This window comes from Rhinoderma darwinii, chromosome 1, assembly GCF_050947455.1.
Source record: "Rhinoderma darwinii isolate aRhiDar2 chromosome 1, aRhiDar2.hap1, whole genome shotgun sequence".
NCBI lineage: Eukaryota > Metazoa > Chordata > Amphibia > Anura > Rhinodermatidae > Rhinoderma > Rhinoderma darwinii.
In genome coordinates this window covers 256,596,573-256,616,463 of record NC_134687.1, presented here as the reverse complement: position 1 = coordinate 256,616,463, position 19,891 = coordinate 256,596,573, and positions in this window count along the sequence as shown.

Here is a 19,891-nt window from a genome sequence, read left to right as displayed (position 1 = left end):
AACGCTAACAAAAATGAAAAAGATCCTGGGTAGTTGGTGGGCGCAATACACAATACTAGCTAGTTGCCGTTAGGCAAGAAAAGCCCTGTTTTCCAACTACCATAAAGATGAATGATAAATAAATAAAGTAAATTCTTTAATGTGCTATATATAGCAATATGACAGACCACATGAAAATTAAAATTGTCACTGCTTGATTGCCGGGTGAACGTATGCAAGACAGCTGCCCATGCACTAGTGTAACACACCTATGAGCCAACGTAACACGACCGCTATCGTAGCCGTCAGTGATTGAGGTGTGTGCTTTAGTTTAGCCAGCAAAAGCAGGAATTAAAATTTGAGAAGCCCCCCCGACATGTTTCGTTACTGCTGTAACGTCCTCAGGGGAAATGGGGCTAATGGCGGCGCGCCGGGAATTCCTCCCCTCTTGTAAAGTCCGTCTATGACGCAAACCAAAGTACGTCAGTGCCAACTACCAATCACCAGGAGTGAAAGGATACCAGCCTCCACAGCTGATCCGTGGACCAATAGGAGACCATTCGGGGAGCCAATCATACAGGGGGAGGTGCGCATGCGCACACTTACCAATCGGGAACATAGTCTAAAAAGTCCTATAGTGATTAAATAGCTATACAGCGTCTACGCTGGTCCATTTGGGGACCGCGCATGCGCAGTGGTGCAAAGTCGCAACTTAGAAAAAAGTGGAAATAAGAATAGGATTACAGTGATAATGATAAATATAAAGCAGGCAGTAGGACTTCAAATCGCTGGACCGAGAGGTAGCAGAGCCCCGTAGGTAAGTAATATAAGAGAACCTAATAGTACAAGAAAACCTGTATGATTATTCCAAAGCAAAGATATACGTATGTGGTATCCACTATTATTAAGAGAGATGGAAACATGGACCAATAGGAAGCGGCAATGTGCGTGAAGCACATACATATCATTCAGGGACATGGTTCAAAATGTACATAGTTAGCGGACAAATGCACAGCATATACAAGAATCCAGGTAGAAATGACGCATGCGCAGATGGATGATATCCAGACTTAGAATGGGTCGGCCGTATAGATAAAAGAGGTAGCGTTTACAAATTCATAGATTTCTCGGACTTGTTTTCCCTGGACTAAGGTGTAACCAAAAATCAAGTGCCCGCAGCAAGACAAGACGCAAATAATGTAATTATTCTATTAAGGAGCATATATAAATAAATAAATAGATCTCCACTTCATCCTGCATCGGAAATAAATGCTGATGAGCTACAGGGATTTCAAAGTCCATAGCAGAGAAACACCCCCAAAACATAATGTTTCCACCTCCATGCTTGACAGTGGGGACGGTGTTCTTTGGGTCATAGGCAGCATTTCTCTTCCTCCAAACACGGCGAGTTGAGTTAATGCCAAAGATCTCAATTTTAAGCCTCATTTACACGAACGTGATATACGTCCGTGAGACTTGCGTGCTATTCACGCGGGTCGCACGGACCTATACAAGTCTATGGGGGCATGCAGACAGTCCGTGAGTTTTGCTCAGCGTGAGTGCGCTGAAAAAAACTCACGTCATGTTCTAAAAATCTGCGTTTTTCGCGCATCACGCACCCATTGAAGTCAATGGGTGCGTGAAAACCACGAAGGTCGCACGGAAGCACTTCCGTGCGAACTGCGTGATTCGCGCAAGAGCTGTCAAACTGAATGTAAACAGAAAAGCACCACGTGCTTTTCTGTTTACAAACATCCGAACGGAGTGTCTTAGAGATGACCGAACCGAACTTCACCGGGTTTGGCCGAACTCGTTTTGACCGAACCCGGCAGGAGACAGTCACTGTCCAGGGTGCTGAAAGAGTTAAACTGTTTCAGCACCCTGGACAGTGACTTCCGATCCCAATATACGTGAAAGTGTAAAAAAAAAAAGAAGTTCTGACTTACCGATAACTCCCGGCTTCTTCCTCCAGTCTGACCTCCCGGGATGACAATTCAGTCCAAGTGACAGCTGCAGCCAATCACAGGCCAATCACAGGCTGGAGCCCCAGATCGATGTAGATTGACAGTCATTTTGTATGTCTTCCATTTTCTTACTATTGCACCAACAGTTGTCTCCTTCTCACCCAGCGTCTTACTTATGGTTTAGTAGCCCATTCCAGCCTTGTGCAGGTCTATGATCTTGTCCCTGACATCCTTAGAAAGCTCTTTGGTCTTGCCCATGTTGTAGAGGTTAGAGTCAGACTGATTAATTGAGTCTGTGGACAGGAGTCTTTTATACAGGTGACCATGTAAGACAGCTGTCTTTAATGCAGGCACCATGTTGATTTGGAGCGTGTAACTGGTCTGGAGGAGGCTGAACTCTTAATGGTTGGTAGGGGATCAAATACTTATTTCTCTGTGCACAATGCAAATAAATATATATAATTTTGACTATGTAATTTTCAGTTTTTTTTTTTTTATATAATCTATCTCTCACTGGTAAAACTAACCTAGCCTAAAAATTCTAGACTGTTCATGACTTTGACAGTGGGCAAACGTACAAAATCAGCAAGGGATCAAATACTTATTTCCTTCACTGTACATGGTATAACAGTCAGTATCACATATGAAACTGAAACTAAGCCTACAACATGTTTTATTTCTTTTTTTTTATATATATTTTTTTTACAGGTTTGGTGTTTGGACTACGTCGGTTTCGAGGACTACTTAGATGAAGTTTTTTTTTCCCTACAATAAAATGGTTAATGAGGGTTGTGTTGGGGGTGCTTTATTTCAATAAAATATTTTATCCATATCTTTGTCTTTTCTTTTCAAGTTTTATTACTACCACTTTAGTAATGGCCGCGGTCTGAGTGACAACGTCCATTACTAAGGGGAGGCTTAGTGTTAGCCGGTGCAGAGGCTAACACTTACCACCATTATTACTCCGGTACCCACCACCACCAGGGGTGCCGGGAAAAGCCAGGTACGATCCAGTACCCGACCATCTGTTGTAATGGTCCGGCTCCGGGGCGGCCGCAGGCTGGTATTATGAGGCTGGGAAGTGCCAAAAACAGTGGACCTTCCCACCCTTGTAATGCTAGGCTGCTGTTGCTGTGTTGTATCTGGCTGGTTATAAAAGTGGGGGGGACACCACGTAATTTTTTTTTATTATTATTATTTTTTTTTTAAAAGACATGGGGTTCCACCCAATTTCTCATAACCAGCCACAAACAACACAGTGTTATTAGCCTGGGAATGTACTAAACCACTGGCCCCTCCCACCCGTGTAATGCCAGACTGCTGCGGCCTTGTATATCGCTGGTTATTAAAAATGTGGGGGACCCAACGTCTATTGTTAAATTTAAAAAAAAAAAAACGACGTGGGGGTCCCCCCCATTTTTATAACCAGCCCGATACAACACAGCAGCAGCAGCCTAGCATTACAAGGGTGGGAAGGTCCACTGTTTTTGGCCCTTCCCAGCCTCATAATACCAGCCTGCGGCCGCTCCAGTTTCCGACCATCACAACAGATGGTCAGGTAGTGGATCGTACCAAGCTCTTCCCGGCACCCCTGGTGGTGGTGGGTACCGGGGTAATAATGGGTGGTTAGTGCTAGCCTCTGCACCGGCTAACACTAAGTACCGCCTTAATAATGGACGCTGTCAATCAGCCAACTGCCATTATCTAGGCACTAATAAAGTTTGAAAAAAAACCACAAATACAATTTTTTTTATTGAAATAAGAAATCCCCAACAAAACCCTCGTTAACCATTTTATTAAAATTTGCAAAAAACGTAGATCTACGCAGTAGTCCAAAGAATCGAAGACATAGTCCAATCGGTACATCAAAATCTGCAACAACATAAAAAAAAGTTATCAATGTGAACAATACCAATACTTATACTCACCTACACACACACACAAACAACTACACACAAACATATACACAAACATATAAACACACACCCATATATTACACAAACACACACATAAACACATACACACACACATATACACACAAACATAAACACACACATATACACAAACATACACAAACACATGTACACAAACACCCATATATACACAAACACACATACACAAACATATACACAAAAACCCATATATACACAAACACACCCATATATACACAAACACACACACATATACACAAACACACACATACAAAAACACACAAACATATACACACAAACATACACATATGCACAAACACCCATATATACACACACATAAACACACACACACATATACTCAAACACACACATATACACACAAACATATACACAAACATATGTACACAAACACCCATATACAAAAACACACACACACAAACATACACAAAAACATACACAAACACACCCATATATACACAAACACACCCATATATAGACAAACACACACACACATATACACAAACACACACATACAAAAACACACACAAACATACACACAAACATATGCACAAACACCCATATATACACAAACACACACACATAAACACAAAAAAACACATACACACAAACATATACACAAACATATACACACAAACACATATACAAAAACACACACAAACATACACAAACACACCCATATATACACACACACACACATATACACAAACACACACATATACAAAAACACACACAAACATTACACACAAACATATACACATATGCACAAACACACCCATATATACACACACACACACATATACACAAACACACACATATACAAAAACACACACAAACATTACACACAAACATATACACACACACACAAACACATACACACACACACACACACACACACACAAAAATATACACACAAACATACACACACAAATACACCCATATAGACACACACATAAACACACACACATATACACAAACATACACAAACACATATACACAAACACACCCATATATACGCAAACACACACATATACAGTGAAGGAAATAAGTATTTGATCCCTTGCTGATTTTGTAAGTTTGCCCACTGTCAAAGTCATGAACAGTCTAGAATTTTTAGGCTAGGTTAATTTTACCAGTGAGAGATAGATTATATATATAAAAAAAAAAAAGAAAATCACATAGTCAAAATTTGCACAGAGAAATAAGTATTTGATCCCCTACCAACCATTAAGAGTTCAGCCTCCTCCAGACCAGTTACACGCTCCAAATCAACTTGGTGCCTGCATTTTAAAGACAACTGTCTTAAATGGTCACCTGTATAAAAGACTCCTGTCCACAGACTCAATTAATCAGTCTGACTCTAACCTCTACAACATGGGCAAGACCAAAGAGCTTTCTAAGGATGTCAGGGACAAGATCATAGACCTGCACAAGGCTGGAATGGGCTACTAAACCATAAGTAAGACGCTGGGTGAGAAGGAGACAACTGTTGGTGCAATAGTAAGAAAATGGAAGACATACAAAATGACTGTCAATCGACATCGATCTGGGGCTCCATGCAAAATCTCACCTCGTGGGGTATCCTTGATCCTGAGGAAGGTGAGAGCTCAGCCGAAAACTACACGGGGGGAACTTGTTAATGATCTCAAGGCAGCTGGGACCACAGTCACCAAGAAAACCATTGGTAACACATTACGCCGTAATGGATTAAAATCCTGCAGTGCCCGCAAGGTCCCCCTGCTCAAGAAGGCACATGTACAGGCACGTCTGAAGTTTGCAAATGAACATCTGGATGATTCTGAGAGTAATTGGGAGAAGGTGCTGTGGTCAGATGAGACTAAAATTGAGCCCTTTGGCATTAACTCAACTCGCCGTGTTTGGAGGAAGAGAAATGCTGCCTATGACCCAAAGAACACCGTCCCCACTGTCAAGCATGGAGGTGGAAACATTATGTTTTGGGGGTGTTTCTCTGCTAAGGGCACAGGACTACTTCACCGCATCAATGGGAGAATGGATGGAGCCATGTACCGTCAAATCCTGAGTGACAACCTCCTTCCCTCCACCAGGACATTAAAAATGGCTCGTGGCTGGGTCTTCCAGCACGACAATGACCCGAAACATACAGCCAAGGCAACAAAGGAGTGGCTCAAAAAGAAGCACATTAAGGTCATGGAGTAGCCTAGCCAGTCTCCAGACCTTAATCCCATCGAAAACCTTATGGAGGGAGCTGGAGATCCGAGTTGCCAAGCGACAGCCTCGAAATCTTAATGATTTACAGATGATCTGCAAAGAGGAGTGGGCCAAAATTCCATCTAACATGTGTGCAAACCTCATCATCAACTACAAAAAACGTCTGACTGCTCTGCTTGCCAACAAGGGTTTTGCCACCAAGTATTAAGTCTTGTTTGCCAAAGGGATCAAATACTTATTTCTCTGTGCAAAATGCAAATAAATATATATAATTTTGACAATGTGATTTTCTGTTTTGTTTTTTAATATAATCTATCTCTCACTGGTAAAATTAACCTAGCCTAAAAATTCTAGACTGTTCATGTCTTTGACAGTGGGCAAACTTACAAAATCAGCAAGGGATCAAATACTTATTTCCTCCACTGTAAACACACACACATATACACAAACACAGATATACACAAACACACATACACACACATATGTAAATACTTACCTTTAGCGGAGCGCAGACTTCTCGGGACGGGCGCCTTCCACTGCATCTCCTGCGCATGCGCCGAGATGCACGTTCACGAGTAAATGACATCCTCTGCTCAGGACGCAGAGGATGTCTTTACGCATGCGGGGCCACCGCTAAAGGTAAATAGCGGTGGCCGGGAGCCTAGACAACGAGCAAGATACAAAGAGGGACCGACCTGGACTTCTATCAAGAATATCAAGAAAACGACATCGCTGGGCGACGGACAGGTAATTAGAAAACTTCTTATTTTTACATGGGGGAGCTTCCTAGATACATTTTTGAAGATGGGAATAACCCTTTAACCCCTTCCCGCCCAATCACGTACAGTTACGTGATTAAAACTGGTGGCTTACCGCCTTTTCACGTAACTGTACGTGATGGAGATGAAGCTGGCTAAGGAGCCGAGCCAGCGACATCACCGCCGGGTGACAGCTGTATGTTACAGCTGTCACCCTGAGGTATCGGCCAGGACCGGAACCAGCATCCGATCAGGCCGATTAACCCCTCAGATGCTGCGCTCAATAGAGATCGCAGAATGTGAGGAGTTTATAGCCATTGGCACCCCAGCAACGTGATCGCTGGGTTGCCGGTGGCTGCAAAGGCGATCGGAGGGCTTATACTTACCTCCCGGTCCGCCAGTAACGGAATCCTCCTATGCCCCGTCGTTGGCGGGGCCCAGGAGGCTTCCGGTACCATCGGCAAGATGGCGCCGGCTCTGCTTCCGGCTCAGAAGCTGAGCCGGCGTCATCAGCAGTTCCAATACATTGCACTATATGGGTAGTGCAATGTATTAGAACATCAAACAAACAGTTGGACCTTCAAGTCCCCTAGTGGGACTAAAGAAAAGTGTAAAAAAAAGTGTAAAAAAAGTAAAAATAAAAGTTGTAAAACATACAATAAAAGTTTCAAGTAATAAAATAAAACACAATCGCCCTTTTTCCCTTATCAAGTCATTTATTATTGAAAAAAATAATAAACCATACATGTTTGGTATCGCTGCGACCATAACGACCTAAACTATAAAAATATTATGTTATTTATCCAGCGCAGTGAACGCCGTAAAAAAAAACCCTAAAAAATACTGCCATAATTAGTTTTTTTGGTCACCGTCTTCCAAAAATTGAAATAAAAAGTGATCAAAAAGTCGCATGTACCCAAAAATGGTACCTATAAAATCTATAGCCTGTCTCACAAAAAACAAACCCTCACACAGCTCCATCGACGAAAAAATGTAAAAGTTATGGCTCTCACAACATCGCAACAGAAGAAATACATTCTCTTTCCAAAAGTAATTTTATTGTGCAAATAGTTATAAAAAAGTGCTATAAATTAGGTATCGCCGGAATCGTACTGACCCGCAGAATAAAGGTAACATGTAGTTTATAACGCATGGTGAACGCTGTATATATAAAAAAAAAAAACTATGGCAGAATTGCTGTTTTTTTGTCACCTTGCCTCCCAAAAAAAGGATAACAAGTGATCAAAAAGTTGCATGTACCCCAATATGGTACCAATAAAACCTACAGCTCGTCCCGTAAAAAAAGAGCTCTCATACCACTACGTCTATGAAAAAATAAAATAAGTTAAGGCTCCAATAAGTCAGGAAAGAAAAATATCCAGTTGTGCCGGCCCGAGGGGAACATTTCTTCTGTTTCAAAAGGCGATGTATCAAGGCACTAAAATTAGGGAACCAGGAAGGGGAGGGCCCAACCATATCCGCTGGAAGCGAGGGCGCCCGTATTATATCAGGACAACACTTTCCCGGCAAAATTCCCCAAACTGCAAAGGTGCGGAGTGTGGACCAAAAGGGGTATAAGGAAGGACGCCAGTTATCAGTGCGACACCGGCCTGTGCAGAAAGGATCGATCACAGCGTAACACACAGCTATGGATTATTATTTTATTTTTTTTACCTTATTATTATACCACCTGACTATGCCCCGATGTACTCTGCCCAGCTCACATATTAAACGGAAACAACAGTGATACTCCAAACAAAACTATTACCAAGCAAAAAGCCAAATGGCGCTACCACCCATCTGAGTCCTACAGCATGCCCAAACAGCTGTTTACGTCCACATATTTGGCATCGCCATACCCGGGAGAACCCTTTTAACAATTTTTGAGGTGTGTGTCCCCAGTGGCACAAGCTGGGCACGACATATTTGACAATAAATTGGCATATCTAGGGAAATTTTTTAATTTGTACCTTCGGCAGCGCAATCATTTATGGAAAAGTCACGTAGGGTGAAAATGCTCACTACACCCCTTAATAAATGCCTTGAGGGGTGCAGTTTCCAAAATGGGGTCACTTCTCAGGGGTTTCTTTTATTTCACATCAAAGCCTCTACAATTGTGAACCAATACTTTATATGTCGCAAAATTAGGCCTCAATTTTACATGGTACTCTTTCACTCCTGAGCCCTGTCGAATGTCCAGGCAAAAGATTAGGGCCACACGTAGGGTGTTTCTAAAACCGGGAAACACTGCATAAAAATTGAGAGCTGTCGGGATACATGGAATGCCTAGAGGAATGAAACAGTGGGTACCTGTAGATCTCATAGCCATACAAAGTAGTAACAAGATCGAATGATGTGTCTACCAATGGAATGGAATCACAACACCAATACAGAGACAATATGTGGATCAGTTGATGGCAAGTTAAGAAGTAGAGAAATTAAAGAGAAATATTTGATGCAAATTTAAATGGAAAAAGGGAATCTTGTATGATGTTGTCACGAAAGATATTAAGATACTAAAGTGTTATGTAATTAACAATGGAATTATATGTATCTCTAGTACAAATGATTCATCCGAATTGTATTTTATAACATGTATGTTAAAAAATTTGGTAAAAAAACAATAAACAAAGTTTGACAAAAAAAAAATTAAAAAAAATTGAGAGCTGTCTTGTTATGGTGGCACAAGCCGGGCACCACATATTGGCGTATCTAAGGAAAAATTCCCATTTTCACTCTCCCACATCGTGTGCACACGAATTTCTGCAAAACACCTGTGGGGTTAACATGCTCACTACACCCCTAGGTGAATACCTTGAGGGTGTTGTTTCCAAAATGGGGTCACTTCTGGGGGGGATCCACTGTTTTGGTTCCACAGGGACTTTGCAAATGCAACATAGCGACCAGAAACCAAATGCAGCAAAATCTGTACACCAAAAGCAAATGGCGCTCCTTCCTTTCTGAGCCCTGCCGTGTGTCTAAACAGTAGTTTATGACCACGTGTGGGGTATTGCCGTACTCCAGAGAAGTTGCTTTACAAATGTTGGGGTTCTTTTTTTCCTTTATTTGTTGAGAAAATTAAAAATTTGGAGCTAAAGCTATGTCTTATTGAAGAAAAAGGATTTTTTTTATTTTCACTGCCCAATTCCATTAAAATCTATGAAACACCTGTGGGGTCAAAATGCTCACTACACCCCTAGATGGATTCCTCAAGGGGTGTAGTTTTCTCAATGGAGTCACTTTTTTGGCGTTTACACTGTTTTGTCCCCTCAGGGGCTTTGCAAATGCGACATGGCCTCCGCAAACCATTCCTGCTAAATTTGAGCTCCAAAAGCCGAATGGCGCTCTTTCCCTTCTAAGCCCTGCCGTGGGTCCAAACAGCCATTTATGACCACATGTGGGGTATTGTTTTACTCGGGAGAAATTGTTTTACAAATGTTGCGGTGCTTTTTCTCCTTTAGTCCTTGTGGAAATTAGAAAAAAATAGCTAAACCTACATTTTCTTTGAAAGAATGTAGATTTTCATTTTCACGGCCTACTTCCAATAATTTCTGCAAAAAAACCTGCGGGGTCAAAATGCTCACTATACCCCTAGATAATTTCCTCAAGGGGTGTAGTTTCCCAAATGGGGTCACTTTTGGTGGATTTCCACTGTTTTGGCACCGAAAATCCACTGGGTGCTCCTTTGCTTCTGAGGCCTGTGCTTCAGTCCATTACCACACTAGGGCCAAATGTGGGATATTTCTAAAAACTGCAGAATCTGGGCAATAGATATTGAGTTGCGTTTCTCTGGTAAAAACTTCTGTGTTGCAGAAAAAATTAATTAAAAATGAATTTCTGCAAAAAAAAAAGAAATTTGAAAATTTCACCTCTACGTTGATTTAATTTCTGTGAAACATTTAAAGGGTTAAGAAACTTTCTAAATGCTGTTTTGAATACTTTGAGGGGTGAAGATTTTAAAATGGGGTGACTTTTTGGCGGTTTCTAATATATAAGGCCCTAAAAGCCTCTTCACAACTGAACTGGCCCATGTAAAAATAGCCTTTTGAAATTTTCTTGAAAATGTGAGAAATTGCTGCTAAAGTTCTAAGCCTTGTGACGTCATAGAAAAATAAAAGGACGTTCAAAAAACGATGCCAATCTAAAGTAGACATATGGGTGATGTTAATTAGCAACAATTTTGTGTGGTATTACTATCTGTCTTACAAGCAGATACATTTACATTTAGAAAAATGCTAATTTTTGCAATTTTTCACAACGTTTTGGTGTTTTTCACTGATAAATATTAAATTTATCGACCAAATTTTTCCACTATCATAAAGTCCAATGTCTCACGAGAAAACAACCTCAGAATCGCTTTGATAGGTAAAAGCATTCCGGAGTTATTACCACATAAAGTGAAATATGTCAGATTTGAAAAAATGGGTCTTGTCCTGAAGGCCAAAATGAGCTTGGTCCTGAAGGGGTTAAAGAAGGTAAATCTATCAAAAATAGTATATAATAATAAATACATATGAAATATAAATGGAGAATATATATATATATATATATATATAGAAAGAAAATAATGATATATTATTTTATATAATGTACAAACGATACATATAAAAATAAATATAAAAATAAATAAATACAAAAAAAAAATATATACTTATGAATGAATACAAAAATTTGAATAATTAATACTAATAAAAAAAATCAATAGAAAAATAAATAAATAAATACTATATATATATATATATATATATATATATATATATATATACACATCTATAACCATAAATAAACAGCACAAAAAATAGGTAACATGTACATATATATGAAGACAAAGTGAAGAAATGGTGATAACTATAAATGTAAGTATGTGTATATATATATATATATATATATATATAAAGTATATAAATCCTTATATATATATATATATATATATATATATATATATATATATATATGTATATATACTCTGCGTTCCAAATTATTATGCAAATGTCATTTTTCGCTGATTTTCCTAAATAGTCGATGCAAATGACAGTCAGTATAATCTTCAAGCCATCAACCGGAGTATAATGCAAATTTTATTGAACAAATCTCCTAATGATAACAGATTTTTTTTTAGAAGTAAAAAACTCAAAATGCACTGTTTCAAATTATTATGCACAACAGAGATCAAAACATTTTAAAGGTTGTAAAGAGAAATAAAATGGTAATTTGTTGAATTTGCAGCATCAGGAGGTCATATTTACAGAAATCAAAAGCTCTTTCAATAAAAAAAAAACTTAACAGGCCAAGTTACATGTTAACATAGGACCCCTTCTTTGATATCACCTTCACAATTCTTGCATCCATTGAGTTTGTGAGTATTTGGACGGTTTCTGCTTGAATATCTTTGCAGGGTGTCAGAATAACCTCCCAGAGCTTCTGATTTGATGTGAACTGCTTCCCACCCTCATAGATATTTTGCTTGAGGATGCTCCAAAGGTTCTCAATAGGCTTGAGGTCAGGGGAACATGGGGGCCACACCATGAGTTTCTCTCCTTTTATGCCCATAGCAGCCAATGACACAGAGGTATTATTTGCAGCATGAGATGGTGCATTGTCATGCATGAAGATAATTTTGCTACGGAAGGTACGGTTCCTCTTTTTGTACAACGGAAGAAAGTGGTCAGTCATAAACTCCACGTATTTTGCAGAGGTCATTTTCACACCGTCAGGGACCCTAAAGGGGCCTACCAGCTCTCTCCCCATGATTCCAGCCCAAAACATGACTCCGCCACCTCCTTGCTGACGTTGCAGCCTTGTTGGGACATGGTGGCCATTCACCAACCATCCACTACTCCATCCATCTGGACCATCCAGGGTTGCACGGCACTCATCAGTAAACAACATGGTTTGAAAATTAGTCTTCATGTATTTCTGAGCCCACTGCAACCGTTTCTGCTTGTGAGCATTGTTTAGGGGTGGCCGAATAATAGCTTTATGCACACTTGCAAACCTCTGGAGGATCCTACACCTTGAGGTTCGCGGGACTCCAGAGGCACCAGCGGCTTCAAATACCTTTTTGCTGCTTTGCAATGGCATTTTAGCAGCTGTTCTCCTAATCCTATTAATTTGTCTGGCAGAAACCTTCCTCATTATGCCTTTATCTGAACGAACCCGTCTGTGCTCTGAATCAGCCACAAATCTTTTCACAGTACGATGATCACGCTTAAGTTTGCTTGAAATATCCAATGTTTTCATACCTTGTCAAAGGTATTGCACTATTTCACGCTTTTCGGCAGCAGAGAGATCCTTTTTCTTTCCCATATTGCTTGAAACCTGGGGCCTGCTTAATAATGTGGAATGTCATTCTTAAGTAGATTTCCTTTGATTGGGCACACCTGGCAAACTATTTATCACAGGTGTCTGAGATTGATTACAATGATCCAAAGGGCCCTATGACACAATACCATCCATGAGTTTAATTGAAAAACTAATAATTAAATGTTTATGACACTTAAATCCAATGTGCATAATAATTTGGAACACGGTGTATACATAAAGTGTACAAAGTGACAATCATGAAAAAATAGAAAAAAGAATAAAAAATGTAAAAATATATGATATATGTAAAACATGTGCAATAATAAAATTAAGTGAAGAATGAATGGAGTGCAAAAATATTATAAAAAATATAAATATAAGAAAGTGTAAAAAAACAATCCATCAAAACGTTAAAAAATATTGATATGTGCAAAAAGCAAAATACAAAGTGCATAATGCATACATGAATACCTAAATTACATATAAATAACAAAGATCAAATGTGATACAAGACCAAAATAAGCAGAATTTTTTTTTAAATAAAAAATATTATAATAAAAAGAAATATCCCTAACACTGATATCATAGACAGTACATCCAACGATGCTCATCAATCGTCGTCTATATTGGGATGATATATACGCCACAATGGTAGAATATCAGAATGATGAAGCCAGCACAACTAGAGTACAAAAAACTAAAATTAGAACAAATAAACACAAAGAAAACCCAAGAAGAGAAATAAAGACAAAATTACAATTTGCGCTGGTTGTAATAATTATAGAATGGGGTTCAAACTAGTGGCCTCATTAAGGCCAAAAGGTGTGGTGGTATTGAGCAGAGTGATCCACTTCATTTCTTTTTTCAGAAGGGCTTTTTGAATATCGCCACCCCTACAGCCAAAACTCACCCTATCAATACCCCGAAATCTTATACCACTGGGGTCACAGGAGTGGTATTGGTGAAAATGCCTGGGAATCGGCTGTAGTTAGTCTACATCTTTAGCATTACTGGCTGTACGGATCTTACTAATTATGTTCAAGTACACGTGTCTTAAATGATCTACTGGTCATTCCAATGTAGATCAAATCACAAGAACATGTAGCGTAGTAGATCACAGCTTCCGTTTTGCAAGTAATGTTAAAAACTATTTTATATTCCCTATCTTTTTTGGAATCATAAAAGGAAGATGAAAGCACAATATACTTGCAAGCGGCACAACCACCACAATTAAACGTTCCCCAGGGTGGGCCACGACTGCTAAATGGACTAGTTTGGGTCTTGGAGCTATAATGGCTGGATGTCAGAAGGTCACGTAAATTTTTAGATCTCCTCCACGTAATAGCTGGATAAATCTTGATCCGTAAGAAGCACATTCCACTGTTTTTGCATAATCTTATGAATTTCAACCCATTGAGAGTTGAATGTAGTAATAAACCTAACATTTGAATCAAAGGCTTCTTTTGGTTTAGGCTTACTTACCAATAGTCCCTCACGTGATGAATATTTGGCTCTCAAATACCCAGGTCTGATATCCCTCTCGTTATAACCACGATCACGAAACCGTGCTGACATATCGGATGCTTGATATTCAAATTTACTTATAATGGATCAGATACGCCGAGCCCATAGATCTTGGCCCGTTGGAATGGCCTTCTTGACTTTTGGATAGTGAAAGGAGGTGGCATGAAGAAGTGCATTGGTCGAGGTCTCCTTCCTAAAGATGTCTGTGGAGACAACATTATCACAATCCTTTGAAATCAAGACATCAAGAAATTCCACACATGACCTACTGAACTTCCACGTAAGCCTGATGTTCAAATCATTCTCATTAAGAGAGGAAAGGAAAGACTCCATATGCTGAGTGGAGCCCTGCTAGACAAACAGAATGTCGTCTATGTATCTTGACCACAGGAGTACTGCGTCGTGTCCAGGGGTATTAAGGACGATTTCTCTCTCCCACAGCCCCAGGAACAGGTTAGCATATGAGGGAGCACAAGTCGACCCCATTGCCGTGCCCTGGAGCTGCAGGAAGAAGCGATCCTTAAAGAGGCTCTGTCACCAGATTTTGCAACCCCTATCTGCTATTGCAGCAGATCGGCGCTGCAATGTAGATTACAGTAACGTTTTTATTTTTAAAAAACGAGCATTTTTGGCCAAGTTATGACCATTTTTGTAATTATGCAAATGAGGCTTGCAAAAGTCCAAGTGGGTGTGTTTAAAAGTAAAAGTCCAAGTGGGCGTGTATTAGGTGCGTACATCGGGGCGTTTTTAATACTTTTACTAGCTGGGCGCTGTGAAGAGAAGTAACATCCTCTTCTCTTCAGAACGCCCAGCTTCTGACAGTGCAGATCTGTGACGTCACTCACAGGTCCTGCATCGTGACGGCCACATCGGCAGCAGAGGCTACAGTTGATTCTGCAGCAGCATCAGCGTTTGCAGGTAAGATCGACTTACCTGCAAACGCTGATGCTGCTGCAGAATCAACTGTAGCCTCTGGTGCCGATGTGGCCGTCACGATGCAGGACCTGTGAGTGACGTCACAGATCTGCACTGTCACAAGCTGGGCGTTCTGAAGAGAAGAGGATGTTACTTCTCATCAGAGCGCCCAGCTAGTGAAAGTATTAAAAACGCCCCGATGTACGCACATAATACACGCCCACTTGGACTTTTACTTTTAAACACACCCACTTGGACTTTTGCAAGCCTCATTTGCATAACTACAAAAATGGTCATAACTTGGCCAAAAATGCTCGTTTTTTTAAAATAAAAACGTTACTGTAATCTACATTGCAGCGCCTATCTGCTGCAATAGCAGATAGGGGTTGCAAAATCTGGTGACAGAGCCTCTTTAAATGTGAAAAAATTATGTGTGAGTGAAAACTCAGGGGGATTGCTGTGTGACAGTATATACAAGGGGAGGGGGGATTGATGTGTGACAGTATATACAAGGGGATGGGGATTGATGTGTCAGTATATACAAGAGGAGGGGAATTGTTGTGTGGCAGTTTATACAAGGGGGCTGTATGGCATTATCTACATGGGGGCTGTGTTGCACTATCTACAGGGGGGCTGTGTGGCGCTATCTACGGGGGGACTGTGTGTGGCAGTATCTACAGGGAGGGGGTGTGACGCTATCTACAGGGGTCTGTGTGGCGCTATGTACAGGGGTCTGTGTGGCACTATCTACAGGGGCTTCTGTGTGTGATGCTATTTTCATGGGGTCTATGTGTGGCGCTATCTACAGGGACAGTGGTGTAATGAGGGATTCTTTCATTGATGCCTATAATTGCTGTTTATAACTGTCCTCTATTTTACAGTTGTACTTGTAATATTATAGTATGTAAAAAATTCTTCTTCTTTTATTTAGTACGGTATATTAGCGTTTACTGGGGGTATTACTTTTGGTCATCAGATCGACCACTATTGATAGAGACTTGCTAACTGCTCCACTCAGGAGCTGCCAAGGCTTAGAGGGAACATTGCCTGCAATACATAAGTATTGCAGGGTATTATAACATTGATCCAACAGTTGGATCTTCAAGTCCCTAGTGGGACTAAAAAAAAAAAGTAAAAAAAAATATCTATGAAAAAATAAATAAATTAATAGTTCCAAGTAATAAAATGAAAAATCGCCCTTTTTCCCCCTATAAAGTCCTTTTATTATAAGGAAAAAATTGATAAAATATGCATAATTGGTATCGATGCATCCGTAACAGCGTAAACTATAAAATATATAAATGTTATCCAGCACGGTGAACGCCGTACAAAAAAAATAAATACCGGAATCGCTATTTTTAGTCACTCCAGCCCCCATAAATTGAATAAATAAGGATCAAAAAGTTGCATGTACCCAAAAATGGTACTAATAAAAACTACAGTTTGTTCCGCAAAAAAAAAGCCCTCACAGCTTTCTTGATGGAAAAATAAAAAAAGATACGGCTCTTAGAATATGGCAACATGTAAACGAAATAATTTTTTAAAACCGTGATTTTATCGTGCAAACCGTAAAACATGAAAGAAAACTATACACATATGGTATCGACTTGCAGAATAAATGAAATATGTCATTTATAGCGCACGGTAAACACCGTAAAAAAAAAAGAATAATAAACAATCGTTTTCACGGCCTAATTTCAGCAAAAAAACCTGTGGGGTTAAAATGCTCACTATACCCCTAGATAAATTCCTTGAGGGGTGTAGTTTGTCAAATGGGGACTTTTTGTGGGTGATTCCACTGTTTTGACACCACAAGACCTCTTCAAACCTGACATGGTGCCTAAAATATATTCTAATAAAAAGAAGGCCTGCGTAGTGCGAGTGTAGAGCAAAGTGCGAGTTTGCAGATAAGTGCATAGTTAAACAAGGGTAAACATAGTTTAAAGAGGCTCTGTCACCACATTAGGTAATATATGAGAGACCACCTATCACACATACAGTATGTGAAAGATAAACCACATTAGTGCACACCACCTAGGTAAGTATGTATAGTTAGAGGGAAGGGAAAGAGGAAAGTATGTGGTCTTGTTAATATATAACTTTTATTAATTTGGTTAAAATTGGCAAAATGTGATAAAAAAATGCCAATGGTGCAATTGAGTATGTGTGAGTGACCCCCAAACTCACATACCCTAAAGGCCACTTGAACAGTGTAGCAATGGTATGTCACTGTTATTGTAACCACAGTATGGTGCCCCCTCCCTGATCGCAACAATTGGTCGGGCTGCACAGACCCACCAATCGTAGCCATTGCGGGTGTTTCAAACACCCTGCACCAGCTCTGCCCGCCTCATTCCGGTTAGGAACGGTAAGTAGAGCTGGTGCAAACCCACTGTGAACCATAATGACCGTTTTTGAGGCCTGTTTGCTGGCGATCGTCGTCTCCTACATCCTTGTGTCATCATCATCATCATCATCAACTGTGCTGCTGCTGTTTTTTTTTTTTAGCAGCAGCACTGTGCTCTGTCCCTAAATTTCCCTGACCCTTCTCCCCCACATCCCCCCACCACCCTTCCCTGTCCTGCGGCCGCTGAGCGCTGATCAGCGACCGCCTCAATTTTTGCCACAGTACTTTTTTTTTGTACATTTTTCCTCTGCGCCATCTCAGTGTGTACGCTCTGCGGCCACTGAATGCTGATCAGTGACCGCCATAACTGATCAGCATCTGTGGTAATTTTTTAGGATTTGACGCAGGTTTTTTTTTTGCTTTTGTTTTTCATTTTTCTAACCGCAGCATCTCTGTGTGTGTGCCCTGCAGCTGCTGAGAACTGATCAGTGACTGCCATCACTGATCGGTATTTGTGCTCAGTATTTGGCGCAGGTTTTTTTTATTTTGGGCCTTTTTACTGCACCATCTTTTTGTCTGCGCCCTGCGGCCACTGAGTGATGAGTCTGTAATCAGCCTCAGTGGTAATTTGTTTACGCAGGTTTTTTTTTGGCCTTTTATAAAACTGTAAAAAAAGTGAAAAGTAAAAAAAAAATATAAAGCTAGGTGTAGCTAGTACCTGCTTAGGTAGGGAGTTAGTGTAAATTGACAGTAGTATATTTTTTATACTACAGTTTTTTTGTTAGCATCAGTTAGTGATTCCGTAGCGTTGCAGGATTAGCGTCAGTTAGTGATACTGTAGCGTTACGGGATTAGCGTCTGTTAGTGACGGACATTCAGTTTGGTTTTTACTGATGTTCGTTCACGAAATTTTACAAAGGTGTAGCTTTATAGTTTTAGTCTAAATTTACTGCAGTATATTTTTTATACTACAGTAAGGGATAGTTTTTTAGTGTCAGAAAGTCAGAACTTTTTTTGCAGTCTCATATTGCCATATTTTTTTTTGTACTGAAGTTTCATTCAGTACTTTTTATTCTCCAAATTTTTTTTATTTTCTACATCTATACACGTGTAAAAGCACAACACACACAAACCCCTGTGTAAAAATTAATTGAGTATTACGTGTTGAAGCACTACACACCAACCTAATAAAAATGTCCCAATCATCCCAAAGGGTCTATTCAGCAGAGGAGGCATACGCCATCCTGGCCTCTGACACTGATTCAGCCTGCGAGGGAGAAGAGGAATTTGCCCCATACATCTTGTCGTCCTCCTCAGGCGCCCCAGAACATCAGCTGAGGAAACCCCCCAAATTGCTGTGCCCATGTGGAACCCAGCCCCCTGTAAATTATCAGCCTCAGTTACCTGATTTCATCGGCAACTCAGGAATTAATTTTGAGACTGAAGGCCTCAAAGAAGATTTTTTTAAGGTTTTTTTTAGTGAGGAATTTGTGAATTTAATGGTGGCCCAGACCAATTTATACGCCCAGTAATTTATTGCCCAGAACCCCACGTCATCATATGCTAGACCCCTCAGGTGGACCCCCGTAGATGCAGCGGCTATGAGGACATTTTGGGGCCTGGTGCTGCATATGGGTCTAGTGAAGAATCCAAAGATTAGGCAGTACTGGAGTACAGATGTTTTGTACAACACCCCAATTTAGCGTATGGCCATGAACCGGACTCACTTTCAAAGTTTTTGCATTATAATGATAATGCACAGTGCTCGCCCCGTGATGACCCCACATATGACCGCCTATTTAAAATCAGGCCAGTCATTGATCACTTTAGCACCAAATTTCCAGAAATGTGTACACCCCGAAAAAAACATTGCAGTAGACAAGTCCCTTGTACATTTTAAGGGGAGGTTAAAATTCCGCCAATACCTGCCAAGTAAGAGGGCAAGGTATGGGATAAAAATGT